This window comes from Lynx canadensis, chromosome A1 (assembly GCF_007474595.2).
Source record: "Lynx canadensis isolate LIC74 chromosome A1, mLynCan4.pri.v2, whole genome shotgun sequence".
NCBI classification, from domain to species: domain Eukaryota; kingdom Metazoa; phylum Chordata; class Mammalia; order Carnivora; family Felidae; genus Lynx; species Lynx canadensis.
The window spans coordinates 33802428-33820938 of NC_044303.2; the positions used below are offsets into that span (position 1 = coordinate 33802428).

Below are 18511 nucleotides of genomic sequence, written 5' to 3' on the forward strand. Positions count from 1 at the left end.
CACCCAACCGACTGAGCCACCCAGGCCCCCCTCCTTTGTTCTAGATTTAAAAACATAAAATATTGGGGGCACCTGGGTGGCTCAGTGGGTGGAGCACTGGACTCTTGATTTCAGCTCAGGTCGTGATCTCATGGTTTGTGGATTTGAGCCCCATGTTGATCTTTGCTGGAAGCACGGAGCCTGCTTGGAATTCTCTCTCTCCCTTTCTCTCTCTCCTCCCCATTCACTCTCTATCTCTCTCTCTCACACACAAAATAAATAAATAAACAGGAAAAAATATTTTAAAAAGATGAAATATTGGTTTTCTTTTTTATAAAAGTAATTAAATAAACCTTTCCATAATTCCTTCTTTTTGTTCTTCATGCAAAAATGTGCTCTATTGAGATATAGTAGAGATAAAATCCTCCATCTACAATTCCTGAAAACAGAACATTTAATTTTTTTTTTTTTAAGTAAACTCTCTGCCTGATTAGGACTTGAACTCATGACCCCAATATCAAGAGTTGAATGCTTTACCAACTGAGCCAGGCAGGTACCCCTAGACCATTTCATTTTTTGTCCTCTTGATAAAACTTCCCTCTATATTTATTTATGCTTATGCAGGTCAGAGAAATAGACTAATGTATCTGTTTATAGCATAAGGAAAAGAAATTTATAGTTAATCTTACCCAACAAATACCTTATAATTATTTTCATTACAAATTTCCCGTTGAGCCTCAGTGGACTTGGGCTTCATTTTAAGTACTTATCATTTAACTGGAGAAATCAAATCTCCAGGACACATCTGTTATTTAATGATATTAGAGTTTGGATTTTGTTTGGTGTAAGTGTAGGATTGTGATGGAAAGGCACTAGGGGTGGGAGAGGAAAGGAGCTCTGATTCAATATCCCCAGGTAATATGATATGAATAATTGGAAAATGGAGATATCATTTCAGTTGGTTAATTGTAATAAACCTATTATCTTGTTAGAGCATTAAGGTAGAATCAACATGTTGGGAAACAGATAAAAGGTGCAAGAAAGCATTTAAAATTCAATCATTAGGTTTCATTGCACCCATCTGCTCCCAGGAAATATAATTGGAAATTCGATTCATTGACCTTTAGCTGCCATTTTGGACCACAGTTTCAAAATCTATGTTTTCAAGTTGGACATTTGAAGTTAATTTGATAAGAGCCATATTCGGTACATTTTTAACCCAATTATGTTTTTGAACAAAATTTAGAAAAAAAAATCAGGCTTAATGTGTTGGTGTATATATGACAAAGAGTCAGCATAGTTATTTAATCCTGGATCTAGTTAAAATAACTGATGTTCAAATTCATTAAGGTTTCAATTAACTAGAGGGACTGCTGAACTTTTTACTGTTATTTTATGCACGAACTCCTGCTTCTCATTAATTATTCTCTGGGTCCATATTATACTACATTTATACTTACAACATCCAATTATGCTAAAATTACATACCATGGTATTAAAAAAAAGCAATATATAGTATTTCAGGTGGTTATCCTGAATTTAAAAAAATTTTCCTCCCCCTCACTCCCTCTTGGCAACATAAGTATGACAGCACAGAATCTTCCCCGAATATTGCCTACGTCCTCATTCAGAAGAGTTACATGATAAAATTATATGCATAACACGAGAGATACATTATGTAAATTGACCATCATTTCTTGTCAGCGTTTGTGTACTGCTCTGCTCACTGAAGTTCATGTAACTTGGAAAAGAGTCATGATTAGACAGGTGTTTCTTCAGCCTATGAGATCAAGTTTCTGAAATATTTATATGGTGGCGAGCCAGATGTACACAGATTAACCTTATAATCCCATTTCACAGCTTTTCCAAATACTTGGAAACTTGTTAAGTATGAAGCTGATTATTCTGGCAACGTATCTCCATTAATAGGATTCAGATCTTCCTTGTTTACAAGCCAATGCTGCTAATATGATCTAGTATATTAAATCAACAGAGAAACAGAAAGAGTAGAATCCATCCAAGGGCTAATTGACAGGGAAGTCTTTTCTAAAGCTTTTTAATGTGTTTTTTATTGACTTCATAATAACAGAACACACGTAGCACAGGCGAATGATGTAACTGGGCTACTATGCTGCTATCATTTGGGATGAAGTAGTTATTTACCAGATTCTTCATGCTTCTATTGTAATGTTGATATAAGCCACATAAGACCGTGCATCTGCCCTTTACAAATATTCCCTTCAACATCATCTCGATTGGAAGGCTTACTGTCATTCGACGTGTGAAATTATTTTAAATGCGCTCATCTTTTTTTTAATGAATAGAGGCAACACGGAGTAATGTAATAGTATGTCATGATTTTCATTATGCTTATTTATTGGTTCTGCAATAATAGACGGAGACCTTATTGTTACACATTCAACTTGAGCTATTTATGCACAGTGCTAGTAGGTGCACCATTTCATATTGTTATGTTCTGTCCTCTCAAGAAAAGAGGTATCAGGAACCTTAAATCAAATTAGACTACAGGAAGAGTTTTATACTTTGTCTTTTTTATATTAAGTGTATAGCTTTTATAAACTACCTCACTCTGCTTGAATAAACTCATGCTCCTTCAGAGACAGGAAAAACCTATTTTTCAAACTATGTATGACAGCCTGATTCCATTTTCAGAAGAAGGAAGGAGAATGTAGACCCTCAGCAAAGAGAAGAATTCTTCCACTTTTTCACTTCTTTGGGGGACAAATTATCTACTTTGTGTTTCATATTTATACATAATATGTCTAGTGCACGTAAAAGAAGAAGACATAATATTTCTTTAAACCTAGGATTAAGTGACCCTCAAAGAATAGTTTTTCAAGGACAATTGAAATGTAAATATATGAGATTTGGGGGCCCTTGAATTTTTGGCTCCGTGACAGATATCCTAAAGATGAAGCTACCCTATTGAGACTGTGCCTCTGGACCTATGTAGTTGAGAGTCAGGCACCGCTAGTGTATTGCCTTTTGGATTTCAACTACTCTAACATTGAACTGGGAGTTTGTAGTCAGCCTCCAGGGATGAATTGGCTACATTTGACTGCAGGGCCACTTACTCCTTTCCTATTTGATTTTTACCAAGTCAATAGTTTCCCTAGAAGAGATTTTACTCTCAGGAATAACAGCAACTATTCCAAAACTCTTCTATGCAAGAAGATCCACGTTTTTGCATTTAAAATAACTTCAGGTTTTCGGTCCAGTATGTGTGTCTTTGAGTTTCTCTCTTTCTTGTTTTTCCCAAAGTTAAATGACTATATTTTTTTCCTAATTTTAAGAGGAATTTTTACTGCAAAACTTCCACTAAAAAACCATGCCTAAAACAGCACCTGGTGTATAGTAAGAACTCATTACATGTTTGTGGACTGAAAATAGAGAAAGTTGCATTTAAAAAGTTATAATTGCTTATAATTTAGTACTCAGAGGTAGTTATTGCTAATCTTTTGTTGTTCAGACCCACAATCCCTTCTCTAAATAAAAATCCAAAGAACTTAGATCTGAACTGATTTAAGATTATTTTTAATCTTTACTTGTCCCACTTAGTGTTAATGTCAACATTTTTTTTTTTTTTTTACTGAAGAAATACTAATATGTTTAAATTTGAGGTATTGTATCAGTCTCTGCTGGGATAGGCCATACATGACATGTACAACAAAATGTCATTCGGAGATATGGAAGACTTAAGGATTACAAAACATGTCTGAGTGCAAGGATTTTGAATAAGGGATTATAAACCTGTCTATCTTCCCATGCTGTAATGTGCAAACACATGCAGGACACACGACTAGAGTTTTGCCTAAAAATATAAATGTCTCATACATAGACACTATTCCATGTCAACAATGTGGTTTCATATTATCTGAACAATAATGGAATTCTGGGCCAATTAATGGATAATTCATTTAGTCAGTTCCTCCCTGATTGATGGTTTGATTCTTTACACTGAGATTCAATTCCCAAGGTTCTTGGTCTAAAAAAAAAAAAAATTAGCTTTTCTGTCCAGAGTAAGATGCTTAACCTTATTTTTTTTTTCTGGTTTCTTATTAGGTGTAATAATATTTGTTCCTCATAAAATTGTCATAAGAATTAAAGATGAAATATGATTATGCATATAAAGGATATGATCAATACTAAATTTTGAATGAATATTAACACATACGATTATTATTGTTAGCAGTAAATGACGTAACACATGGAAGCAGGTAACTGATATGCAGACATATTCTCCATAAAAATAATATTTCATGTTAGCAATTATGCAAGAGTACAATTTTAAACCAGAATACTTACGATTATAAAAAAGTAATTTTATTAGAATGCTAATTTATTTATCTTTATTTTTTAATATTTAATATTTATTTAATATTTAATATTTATTTTTATTTTTTTAACATTTTTTATTTATTTTGAGACAGAGAGAGACAGAGCATGAAAGGGGGAGGGTCAGACACAGAATCCGAAGCAGGCTTCAGGCTCCCAAAGGTCAGCACAGAGCCTCACGCGGGGCTCAAATTCATGGACCGTGAGAACGTGACCTGAGCCGAAGTCGGACTCTTAACAGACTGAGCCACCCAGGCGCCCCGAATGCTAATTTATTTTATTCCAAATTTCAGTTTATACCTCTTTAAACCAGGATTGGTTACTTTGTTCTAAATGCTTTTTTTCTTAAAGGTTATTTATTTATTTTGAGACAGAAAGAGAGCAGGGGAGAGGCAGAAAGAGAGGGAGAGAGAGCGAATCCCAACCAGGCTCTGCACTAATAGCGTGGAGTCTGATTTGGGGCTCGAACTTACCAGCTGTGAGATCATGATCTGAGCTGAAATCAAGAGTCAGACACCTAACTGACTGAGCCACCGAGACACCCTTGTTTTAAATGCTAAATAGACATTTAAAAAAGTGATCAATTTTTGATAGACCGTCTTGCAAAAAAAATAATTTGCAGATATTTTAAACTTCTCAAACCACCAAAGTGAACTCTGAAGTGGAAAGATGTTAAGTCTTCCTTCAGAACAGTGCTTTTTATGCAGAAAGAACTTGTGGTAAGTAAAGCTCACCCCAGGTAGAAACTGAAGAGAAGTTTCCACAAAAGAACTGTTGTAGAGCAATGAATACCAGAGAGTTAGAGACATATGATAACATCTGATTTCATTTACACTTCTTTTCATGTGAGAAAACTGAAGCACAGAAATATTACTCACATATATACAGCTAGCTAGAAATAGAAAATTAATGTCATGTGACTCAGAGTTTAGGGCTTTTGTTTCTATACCAGTTGGGATATCATGTTTGGCCTGCATTCCTATGGAGGTATTGATGGAGTATGAAAACATCCTACAGCATGAATAATTGCTACTTTGAGTAGTGAAACTTAGTTCCTAGAAGGCAGGTCAATTTGGAAAAGGATTCTTTAAGGCCTTCATATATTAAGCTTCACATCTCTGCTGGGACCTATGTACGTACGACACATTGCCACAAGATCTTTCAAATTGATAGCCAGCAAGTAGTTTCAAGAGGTTCTGTAAGTTGGTCCCATAGAGTGAAAATATTTCCAGATTTTGGAGACTCCAGAAGCAGATTCTCAGATTCTCAGATTTGATCATAGAACTGGCTTTGATTCTTGTATTTGAACCAAAGCTATCCAGTAGACCTCATTGCTTTCCTCTGTGTTTATTATGATTCAGAGCTGAACAATTGCAGGAACAAAGCCATTCGGGGGGGGGGGGTGTGACCTGGTATCAGAACTCTGTAGGGAGCATTGATTAACAAGCATTATTAGAATGAAAGTAATAAATCTGTAAAATACATCAGACAGTGATAAATAGTCTAGAAAGCAAAGCACAATACTCACAAAAGGGAGATGGGCCATACAGGACTTGCAGGATTTTATTTGAAAGAGTGTGAGATTTTGAGTCAAAAGAAACTTATTCTTATTACTTACTCATAAAGGGACCTCCAACTAGTCTTTCATGAATTCCATAGGCCTCAGTTTCTCCACCCATAAAATAGAAATAATTATAATGGTTCCACTTGGTGAAGTTGAAAGGAAGTTTAGATTTGGAGAGGTTGAGAAACACTGACAAAATCATCCTGTAAAATATGTAAGGAAGCACAGGAAACAAAGGACCGAGAACGGAAGAGTTCTTTTCTCTGGGAAAGAACAGGTTACTTACTCTTATTCTAAGTACACTCTAGAGGAACTTGTAATACACTTCAGGAAACTTAATGTGCCTAAGTACATTTTGTTTTCAGGTGTTCCCATGATGGTACTGTTTGCACAGTTTTAAGTAGTTTGGAATTGAATATAAACATGCTACAAATCACCTAACACTGAAATCCACTTAAAAAATATGAACAATTTTTCAATCAGGCAGCTTCCAAATGCATACTCTGGGAGAGAAGTCTGGGTCCCACAGAAGATGAAAATAACTTGTGTGTTTTCTTGTTTTTTTTAACTATGACCTAATTAAACATAGTGTATATGTGAAAATGCCTCATTAGTATTTTATCTACAGGAGTGAGTAGACTAAAAATTTTAATTATAACATTAAGAACTGAGACTTAGTTTTTCTAAGCCAAGAGCCTGCAACTTTTCCTATTAAGGATCAAATAGTAAATATTTAGGGTTTGTGGGCCATATAGTTTCCATCAAAACTATTCATCTCTGCCATTGAAGCATGAAAACAGCCATCGACAACATGTAAATGAAAGGGCATGGCTGAGTTCCAATAAAACTTGATTTTCAAAAACAGATAGTGGGCCTTACACCATTTTTGTAAGGTATGATTAACTGTTAACATTTCTTAATTTCTTTCCGTTTGTGTATTTATAAAAAAAAAAAAACAAAACCAAAAAACCTGTACCATGTAAATTACAAATAACCTCTAACAAGATCAAGATATTTGTCTGTTGTTTCAAACTAGATATGGAAGAATGCAGGCCTATTATCTCATGAAATGATTGTCTGGGTAAGCCTGCTGCTTTTTCCAGAGGAGAAAAATTCTTAGCACTGAAGTGTCCAAGCAAAGAAAGCTGGGGATACTTGAATTAGGTATTAAGTGTCAGTCTGATAAAGACTAGAGATATTTCATTTCATTTTGTGCTAATGTTTAATTAAAAATCTGTTAGCATTAGTAAAGACACTTAGCTTTATTTTAATTTCAGGTATGAATACCAACCTAAAATAGACTCTTTCCATTGAATCATACATTTTGAATGTGATACTTATTCCTGTATTTCAGAGGGAAAAATGATAAATATTCTAGTAATCTAATACTCATAAATTTGATTAATAATTAATTTCTTCTTCAAACTTAGGAATGCCTTTACTTTGTTAAAGTCATATCTCAGGGCAGATCTTCCAAATTCCCTGTATATTATCTCCTAAGTTTTTGTAATTGTACTCTTACATTACTCATTTTGTTTTTCAAATACAATGGATATTTTTTTCTGGAAAATTTAAAGTTTATTTATTTATTTTGAGAGAGAGAAGGAGAGAGAGAGAGAGAGACTGAGAGAATCCCAAGCAGGCTCCTGTTGACACAGGTCTCAGTCTCCCAAATCGTGAGATCATGACCTGAGTCGAAATCAAGAGTCAGACACTTAACTGAGACACCCAGGTGCCCCTGAAAATTTAAATTTGTATATATTTTTTGTTGTTTTGGAAGGGGTTAGTAACTTATCTTTGAAACCCATGCAAAAGACCAGGACCACAAAATTCCCCCAAAGTAACTATTTAAAATAAATAATTATTTACTAATTATTGTAAAATAAATTGATTGGTTGGCTGCTTGCATGATTTGTTGCTTATAAAGTTAAAAATTCTCAGGGTACCTGGGTGGCTCAGTTGATTACATCAGACTTTGGCTCAGGTCATGATCTCACAGTTTGTGAATTAGAGCCCTGCGTTGGGCTCTGTGCTGACAGTTCAGGGCCTGGAGCCTATTTTGGATTCTGTGTCTCCCTCTGTCTCTCTGCCCCTTCCCTGCTTGTGTTCTGCCTCTCTTTTTGCCCCTCCACTGCTTGTGCGCTTGCTCTCTCTCTCTCTCTCAAAAGTAAATAAATAAATTTGAAAAAAAAAACAACTTCCTTTTATAAAGAGTTAAAAATTCTTTATTAATGTGCTAGAGGAGGGGCACCTGGGTGGCTCAGTCAGTTGAGCGTCCGACTTTGGCTCAGGGCATGATCTCACAGTTCATGAGTTTGAGCCCCGCGTTGGGCTCTGTGCTGACAGCACAGAGCCTGGAGCCTGCTTCGGATTCTGTGTCTCCCTCTCTCTCTCTGCCCCTAACCCACTCGCATCCTGTCTCTGTCTCTCTCAAAAATAAACAATAAAAAAAAAAAATTAAATTTTAGAGGAAGGAAAAAGTAAGAAAGGTATTTCATCCTTCAATTCCACCTTGAATTCCTTCTATTTATTTTTACTATTAGGAACTGGAATGCACCTATACAGGTGATGAGTTGAAAGGCAGATGCAAAAAAAGACAGGAACCTGATCTTGCTGATTTTTTTTTCTTTTATTTGCAAAATTTAACCGATTATTTAAATAATAATAGACTTTATCTTCTGATCAACAATGTTATTTGGAGGAGGAAGACTGGTGAACTGTGTGTACCAAAATCATTGTATCTGTAATGTTTTAAATTTTAGTGTATTTTGGAAAAAAAACAAACTGATGATATGTGACAGACAGACAGTTTGGTTTTTAAATTAGTTACTTAAATTAGTTATTTATATCTTTTAAATTAGTTATTTTTGGGGAATTTTCTGTAATGATTGGCTAAATGTAATACTTTGAATTTCTTTTGCACTTTAAAAGGTAAGTGTTCAGAAGTGCCTATTTTGACAATTTATATGACTGTCATGATGGTAAGTAATCATACAGTTAAGCCCACTGCTTGCATTAGACTGTTTGATAATACACGGCCATTATTACCTTTTTATGTTATGACCAAAGGAAGAAAATCTAGTTATTGGAGTTATATGCAATGCTCAGCATATTCAAATAATTTAATGTGCAAGCATGGAAAGGTAAAAGCGCATACTCTTTCAGTGAGTTGTCTTATTAGTACGGGGGATGGCAGTACTATTTTTGCTTGGTGTGTAACGTAATTTTTAAAAGCATTTCAAGTCAAGTTACATTCATTTCTCATTAACTTAGTTCTGAAAATGTTGGGACGGATCCTGATTTTTCTCTATTTGCCAGAGAGGTAGCACAGATACTGACTGGTCCTGGTGGTTCCCGGCAAGTACGTTGTTCTGCAATGAATTGGGTATATGAAGGGTAACTTTATGAAAGTTAGTTAGCTGTCATTTCTCTTAAATGTCATTTCTCTGTTAAAAAAAATGTAGACAGTAACATTACTATGTGTCCTAGGGCAATTGAGGAGAATGAGTAATAAATATCAATAATACTGTTGTGTGGATACTAAAATGGAACAGCACACTCCAAACCTCCTAACATAGAAAGTACACAATGACTCTGTTTCCATAAATTTAGATTCAGTGCAGTATAGTTTCAAAACATGTCCATATTAGCTAAATAAATTAGACTGAACTGGCTTGAATCTAAATAAATTAATTTATCAAATTTTTCTTTCACTTATTAGCAAGTTTTTAACATTAATGAAATAAGAGTTTAAGAACTGTATCTTGCATTCACAGTGACAATAAATAAAATGGTGAGTCACCAATTTGTCTCCCTCCCTTTTCTCTCTTTCTCTTCATATGTCGGAGTTCTAGAAGTTCAGACTTCTAATGAATTTTCATTGGCTACATTTACCTTTGGGTTCTTAGTTTGGAGGCCTGATTGCAGAGAATCCAGTTGTAGGTAGTCCCTCTGGTGGGATAAATCTTCCATATTCTTGATAGAGAAAAAGAGCACTATAGGAGGAAAGCAGAGAAGAATCTTCTAAGACAATATATCTGGCTGAGAGATAGCCAAAACCAACCAACCGACCAACCAACCAACCAACCAAACAAGCAAACAAACAACCAAACAGAAAAGAATAGAACTCCCAACTCTCCCCCCCACTACCACCACTGGAAGAAAACAAAAAGACTGGGTATAAGCTAGGGTTGAGATAGAGACTGACCTTACTAAAGAGAATGGACTAATTGCAGGTATTAAAGTCAGCCACTCAAAGTTTGAATTTTTTTCCCTAAGACATCAACTTATGGCATAACTTTATGCCATTGCCAGAGAGAAAGCACATCTAGCATTCAGGGGCACCTTGGTGGCCTATGGACTCCAAACTTCAGCAAAAATAAAAAAGAGAATATACAGCATTCTCTACTTTGTGTGCTTTTCTAGATAACAAACAGCACTCCTCTTACCTTTTGATTATTTCAACATTCTTCTTTCTTCTCAAAGCTTATTTTCTTTACGATTCATAAATTAAATGATTAAACTCCAGCATACAAGTTATTATTAAAATTATCAGTGTTGTTTATGAAAGAGTTAACATTTGCAAAAGGTTTTAATATACAGACTCATTACTTCCAGAACAAAATCACCTAAGTCATCCTAATTGAGCTGTAGACTTAAAATGCTTGCTTACAGGATGTGGCTGTTCTTGCTCTCTCATTTCTAATTTAAAGTAATGCTAGCTTTTGCTAAATGTGGTAAGAATTTCTCATGTTTTTATTATGCCTTTAGTAGCAAAACACAAATGTCGACCACACTATACTTGTATAAAATGTATTATTTTGAAAATCTTTGATAAATACAGTTATTGCCATACCTCATGCACTTTGAAAATTCCAGAGCCATAGGTGCTGTCAGATAACTTTATAAGTGGTGGCTTAAAGTGCTGTTGCCTACTTCAGCAATGTAGAAAGAACCACACCATATATTCTGTTGAAGGCAAAGCTATCAGAAGCGATGTCGGTATGAAAAGGCTTAAAGTGAATTATTCACCTCTTAACACTCCCTTGTGTTCAGTCTGCTGCAAAGAGAATGCTTACTATCAATGTGAAAAGCAGTGCCTTTGAATTAAGGGAAAAGTTCAACTTGTTTGGCTTTGTTTTCACCCCAATGGCATCAATATGTGCAGTCAACCTTATGTCCGTAATTCAAAAGAATTTTCAAAATTCCACTCCCCTGTGCCCCTGGATGAGGAAAACACTGATCATCTTAGTATAGCTGAAGCTGTAATGATATGATTTAACACCATAACTACACATCCAATCCCAAATTCGTGTGTGAGAAGCCAGTTTTCTCATAATAATGACTTTAAAGAGTCGAAGTATGTCAAAGACATACTTTCATTTCTCTTTAATAATTCCTATGCTAAATCAATACCTCTAGAATGAAACCTTTCTTCATATTTGTATCGCAACCTTTGGGAGAGTCTTCTTGTATTCGACACAAATATATTACAAGTTTATCAAGACACTGAGGCAAATACGCTTTTAGAACCTGGTACAAAATGCTGTGTCTTTTCCTTCTCAGTGTCTAATCTGCTGTCGGTCCTATTCAGTGTATTTTTAATTTCAAATGTTGTAGTTTTCATTTTTATAAGTTCCATTTGGGTCTTTTCTATATCATCTACTTCTCTCCTTCGGGCCCAAAACGAAAATGATACAAGGGAGGTACTTAGGGCTCAAATTTTAAGAAGACACTTGCTCTCAAAGCCAGGCTTTTACGTTCTTGACCATATTTTTAATATTTTAATATTTAAGATTCTTGTTGGTTAATTCCATCATCTCTTTCATGCCAGGATCTGTTTTCATCGATTGATTTTTCTCCCAGCCATGGGTTATATTTTCTTAACTTGTTGCAGACCTTATAATTCTTGATTGGGTCTCAACTATTGTGAATTTTATATTGTTGAATGCTGGAATTTTTATATTGCCTCAGGTCTGAGCTAAACGTATGTTTGTGGAATGAATTTACCCACTGAGCCTCTGTCTCAAAGGTCTCCTTTCTGGTAAAGAAACAGACATAGAAAGGTAAAAGGATAGCAAGGATGCCAGCAGTTTATAAAGCACTGCCTCCTACATTTCCACACCAATGATTCTGGAAATGCGAGAGCTGTTTGTTTTGTCAAAAATTGTTCTCTCCATAGGAAATTTCCTGACTGCCCCATGAGTCTGTAATGGGAAATATAAGAGAACACTGGCAAATTAGCACCAAGGTATTGTGGACATATTTATCACATAGTGATTGGATTAATCACAGATTGAATTCCAGAATTTACTGAAATAGCATCTGTGATGAGAAAGACTAAACCATACAATCCACTTTCTTAATGATTGAACTATTTTTTTTTCTCTTCCTTCTGCAGGGATACCTTTGAAAATAGTTTTCTGATGTTTTCTTTCTTAGAAATTAATTAGAAATGAGATTCAAAATGATGATGTCTTTAATTTTCTTATCCATAATTGTCTCATTTCCTAGAAATCCAAATATTGTTTTAAAATTGCTAAGACTTTCCTCCAGTTATCATTATTTCATGATTATTACAGTGCTGCATGCAGGACTTAAAAAAATGTAAAAGTTTTAATGGAATTGTATTAGATAACTAAGAAATTTTCATATATTATATAAAGTATAAAACAACATATTTTAAATAGTATATCCTAATTTTACCACCAAAGTTGTAAAATTATTTTGAAGGTATTTTAATACACTTTGGTATATCTTAGATGCTAATCATTTCATATTCAATGTGTTTACACTCTTTACAAATATATTCTGTTCACTCTCAAATGTAGAATCAATACACAAGGTATTTCCTTTAAAGAAAAAAACAAAAACAACTCACCGTTTCTGAGGATGGATCCCCATTCTTCGCAATCTAGCCATGTTTGTTTCCTGCATTGAAATAAAAAGCCATTCCTTTGTTGGGGAGTCTAGCTGGCTTATTCGGTAAAGCATGCAACTCTTGACCTCAAGGTCATGAGTTCAAGCTCCAGGTTGGGTGTGGGACCTATTTTTACAGAAAGAAAAGCCATCCCTTTGCAATAAATTGTGTCTGCAAACTTCGTTTGAAGTATTTATGTTATGGTTGGGTAAACAGGAACTGCACACAAGGAAAACATCTTTGAAAGAAATGAAAATTTAGCTAAATAATTCATATTAAGGTGACTGTCTTATAGAGCTGTTGCTTGGGTTTGCTAGTGTGGCTGAATAGATCTCTATATCCTGAATCCATTTGTAGTCTGTCCAAATGAATACAGAATTTCTACATAGGTTTTATAAGTTGGCTTTGTATAATTTTTTAAAAGTTCAGAAACACTCCTTATTGAAGAAACTTAATAAAAGAGCTTATAGATTTATAATTCTCTGTGAGGCAGAAGGATCTTCAGCATATATAACAGGCAAATAGCGCCTTAGATTTAATTTTCGAATTACCTTTTTGAGCATATAGTAATGAACTTGTTTTGAATGTAGAGTTCCATGTATTTTTAATCATGTACATATAAAAGCTTCATTAAACCACCACCACAATCAGGATAGTAAACAGTTCAGGAGTTGAAAATCTTCATGCTGTATCTCCCTTAGGCAGTTTTAAAACTTGCCATCCACTGATCTGTTCTATGTCATCATAGTTTTTGGTTTTTTGAAAAGTTTTATAAATGGAATTATACAGTGTGAAATTTTCTGTGAGTGGCTTCCTTCAATCACCAAAATGCTTTCGAGGTGCATCTAAATTGTTGCATCACTAGTTTTTTTTTTTTTTTTTATTGCTAAATAGTTGTCCAATGTATGCATGTACCACAGTCTGTTTATCTATTCACCTATTGAAAGATATATGGGCTGATTCCAGTTTTGACAAAGAGGGCTCCTGTAAATATTTATGTACAAATCTTTGAAATCTTTGTGTGAACATAGTTTACATTGCTTTAAAGTAAATCCCAAATGGCTGCATCAGTCTGGATGTTGTTTTTGTTTTTTTTTTTTTTTTTTTGGCTATGGATTATGCTTTTGGTATCATGTCTAAGAACTCTGCATATTGCCAAGTCACAAAGGTTTTCTGCTAGGTTTTCTTAAATGTACCGGTTTACATTTATATTTAGAGGTGTGGTCCATTTTGATACATACATTTGATACATACATACATTATATATATGTATACATCCATACATATGTATAACACACACACACACACACACACACACACACACACAGAAAGAGAGGGAGAGAGGTGTAGTTTAAGGTTCATTTCTATTGAATTATCTATCGAATTGCCTTTTGAAACTGTGTCAAAAATCAATTGGCCGTATTTCTGTGGGCTACTTATGGACAGTCTTCTCTGTTCTATTGATCTATGTGTCTTTTCTGTCTACAGTACTACACTGTCTTGATTAGTGCAGCTTCATAATAACTCTTAAAATAGATAGTGTGATTCCCTCAACTTTATTCTTCTTTTTCAAAAATTTTTTGGCTATTATAGTCACTTTGCTTTCCATTATGAATTTTAGAATCCTTGTCTGTATTTACAGTGAATCATGCTGTAAATCTGAATGTTGTTATATTACATGTATAGATTATTTGAGGAACATTGACAGCTTTACCTTGCTGAGTCTTCCACTCCATAAATGCAATATATTTCTTCATTTATTTAGATCTTCTTTGATTTATTTCATCAACTTTTGTAATTTTGAGGGCACAGATTCTGTACTTGTTATTGAAAATATTTTTTTCTAAGCATTTGACTGGTAGGGAACTATGATAAATGGATTGCTTTTGCAAGTTCGGTTTTCAATAGTTCGTTGCTAGAATATTGAAATATAATTGATTTTTGTGTGATGACCTTGATACGGCAACCTTATTTATTGGTTCTAAGAAGTTTTGTTTCCAATTTGTTTTTTTTTTAATTCCTTTTTATTTCCTGCCTAAACAGTAATATTATCTGTGAGTATAGTAACTGCGAAATTTCCCCTTCCTTTTTAATTTATCTTTTATTTATTTTTCTTGCTTGTTGAACTTAATGGGTCTTTTAGCACAATGGTGAATAAAAGTGGTGAAAGGAAGGGTGAAAACTTTCAGTCTTTCACTGGTAAATATAATATTAGTTATACATGTTTTTTGTTTGTTTGTTTGTTTTTTGGTAGATGCTTTTTATACAGTTGAAGAAGTTTCCCTCTCTTTCTGCCTTTGCTGAGAATTTTTATCATTCATAGATGTTGACTTATGTCAAATGCTTGATACATTTTAAGAATTGCTATTTTTACTATTTACTAGTAAAAAATAATCTATTTGACTCCTTTTACTATCCACTTTCAATTCAACTTCTTTAGGCATATGTAAGTGGTCATATCAAATTAATCTACTTCAACAAATAAAGAAGTTACCCAATTTGAGCCAACGTGGTTTAGTTTCAGTAGGTGCCTTCTTTAGGTCTTTCTCATAGATGCTTTTTTAAATCATGATTTGTTTTCTAGAGTTATAACAGAAGAAGCAAATTGTAGAGTATGTAAATATATCTTCGGATATACCTGAGAAATAGCTTATTATTGAGTACTCCTGATAAAAATTCTGATTTTGAATGTCATTTATAAATTGACTACAATTTGCTGAGTACTCCTGGAGAAATGCATAAAGGCAAGTAATCAAAGAAACCCTTCATATCATGCAGACTTATCCACTTTGTATGTTAGTTTAATTGATTACTTGCTTATTTGTGTTTTCAGTACAAAGTAAAGTAATGAATACTAAGTTTTCATGTTCATCAAACAAAAAAACAAGAAATGAACAAAAAAATGAAACTAGGAGAATGGACTCAGATTTATAAGGTAGTTCAGATCTGTTTTCTTACGAGCAAATAATCAGTAAAAAATGGCCAAACTTCTGTCTTTTATTCCAGACTGAACTAGATTAAAAAGATGATCACATTCTAAAGTTTTTAAAGTGTCTATCTTGGAAGTTTTCTGTAACTACCCACCAATTCCGAGTACTTTTACAAAAAAATAAACAAATTATATGTTTAAAAGTAATAGTTAAAAGTCACTGTGTTCCAGTTGAATTTGAAGGGAAAACATTAGTGTATATGATTAGTTTGTATGGAAGAGGATAAAATTTTCAAAGATAAATATTCATGTTTAATAACTCTGATGAGTCCTAAAAAACTACAAGTGTCTGACCTCAAGTTTTACCTTCTTCTTAGACTTAAAAGTTAAGATTTATAGATATGCAAGGTAAAACGAATTTTTTGGAGTACATTATCGGGAAATATCTTAAAACCCTTCCATTTCTAAATTAAATGATGCTGTGGTACATATGGCTTTTGTTTTGGGTCTATTTTCATTTTCCTATGCAAATACAGTTATTTTATATTCAGATTATTTTAAATGAGTTTTCTGACACCCTTGGAGCCTGGATAATGAAAATGTTATTTTCTATATTAAAACCGGTGTGGTTTTTATAGTGAGTTAGTTATATGTTTGTTAAAGGCCAAATGGCTATTTCATTATGGTAATCATAAACACACACACAATCTTTCAGGCTTCTACGTATTTAATGGATAAATGCAGGCACTATTAGTAAACTTCTGATACTCTGCTACTGATTAAGCTGCAGATTTTTAACAATTCTATTTTGTGAAATTCTATAACGATAAACCAATCTTTCTTTCTTTCTTTCTTTCTTTCTTTCTTTCTTTCTTTCTTTCTTTCTTTTTCTTTCTTTTTTACATTCCTTTTTACCTCTCTCCACGTCATTCCTCCTCCTGCGTATACGTATCATTTTGTTTCTCTCTTTCTCCTCTCTACTTTTCTCTTGCCTTTCTCTGTAATTATATTTTTCTCCTCTTTCTTCCCCTTCTAAAATCCCTTCTCTTATGACTTCGTCTCGTTTTTCGATTTTCATCAAAATAACATTTGGTAGCAACACCATCGCTCAGTGGTCATCAAACACTCTGATGCATCCATGCAAACAGACATCGTACAAACATACATATGCACATGTGCACGTGCACGCACACGTAATTTAAAAATAGCTCTTCATTCGGTGGGAAAACGTATTCTATTTCTTAGTTCAAGTCTTTTATTTTATTAGAGCTGTTTAGAACTTTAACAATAGGCAAACATTTTTAGATACTCTCCCTAGTAGAACAGTGGGAGGAAAGTTTCCTTATCTGTTTCCCTGTGTTTAACTGAATAGGGATCCTATCCTGTGATGCTCCACCTAACTAAAGCCATTACAATCACGAAGTTACTTATAATAGCACTTATGTTTTCTAACTAGAGTTTCTACTTTGATTTATATTTTACTCTCTCTGTAATACTCAGGATTCTGTTTTTCTGAAGTGTTCTAAGATACTCATGGCCTAGTCTGTAACTGATAATAATAGGTTGCATACATGTTTTTGACCAATTCAAAAGAGGAACTTGATTTTATTAAGCTAAAATGTGGAGTTTCTAAATAATTATAGTTTTAAAAATTAGCAAAATTCTGTTGCAAACATTTTTGCCCCAGTGTTGTTTTCCGCTATTATTTTTACTAGAAGATTGTCACCCTTAAAAACTGATAGTTTGCCATTATGGAAACAAAAATTAATGTGCTTCACAGAACCTAAACGCTAATAAAACATGTTAATGAAAAATGTCTGCTACCAAATGCTAGTTAAAGCAGATTAGAAGTGAGAAATGCATTGACCTTGTTTACCTTCATCTTTGCATTTTGATAAAGGTCATCTGAGCACCGACAAAAGATTATAGATTCAGAAATTTATGAGGCTATTTCCTGTCCCCAAGCTTTTAACAGACAGTGAAACTTAGTATCTTAAGCTAGTACTCTTAACATGTCCTTTTCCCCCCAATAATAAATAGTTCCCAAAAGCCACATAATTAAAATTATTTCATGGGAAGAAAAAAGAGTACTGTTAGTTTAATTTAGCTTTATTTATACGGAAACACATATTGCACTACGTTAAGCCTTACCTTGGGCCCTCTTCTTCATGAATCGCATGCTCCTGTGTCACTGATACTTACATGCTGGATGATCTTGTATGAATCCATAGCTGCTTCAGGGCACAATGGTGTGATATGAAGTGATGCTGAAAACAGGAGAACCTTTGTCACTGAGTCAGCTGCAAGAAGAAGTGATGTGTATGAATGTACAGTATAGGGAGATCTATGAAAGATCTAGTCTCTTTCTCCCAAAAGACTCTGTTCCATGATACAAGGAGAATTCAGTTCTTTTTGGCAGACCTCCACATCAGTTTGGAAGCAGTAAAAACAACCACAAAAACAAGCCTGGTTTCTCAACGTCTTTACTCTCAATATTTTAAGTGACATTTTATTTCTTATTTTTATTTCACTTTGTTTTCGATAACCAGCGGTAATACCCCTTTCCACTGTATCGTTTGAGTTCAATGCCATAATAGGAATGTAGATGAGAATGAATTATAGAGAGGAGTTCAACCATATGTTCCGTGCTTGTAATTGTTATTGGCAAAATTTGAAGGAAAGGCCCTGCATCTCTTAATTGAGGAGTGGATGACTTTAAGTGATGCTACATGGAGGGCACAGAATCCCAGCAGATGATGCAATT

General features: G+C 34.1%; 1 protein-coding gene across 2 annotated transcripts in view; it reads left to right on the forward strand.

Annotated features, from left to right (window-relative positions):
* PCDH17 (protocadherin 17) overlaps nucleotides 1–18511 on the forward strand; it is a 97529-nt gene that overhangs the window by 15559 nt on the left and 63459 nt on the right. The window lies entirely within an intron of this gene.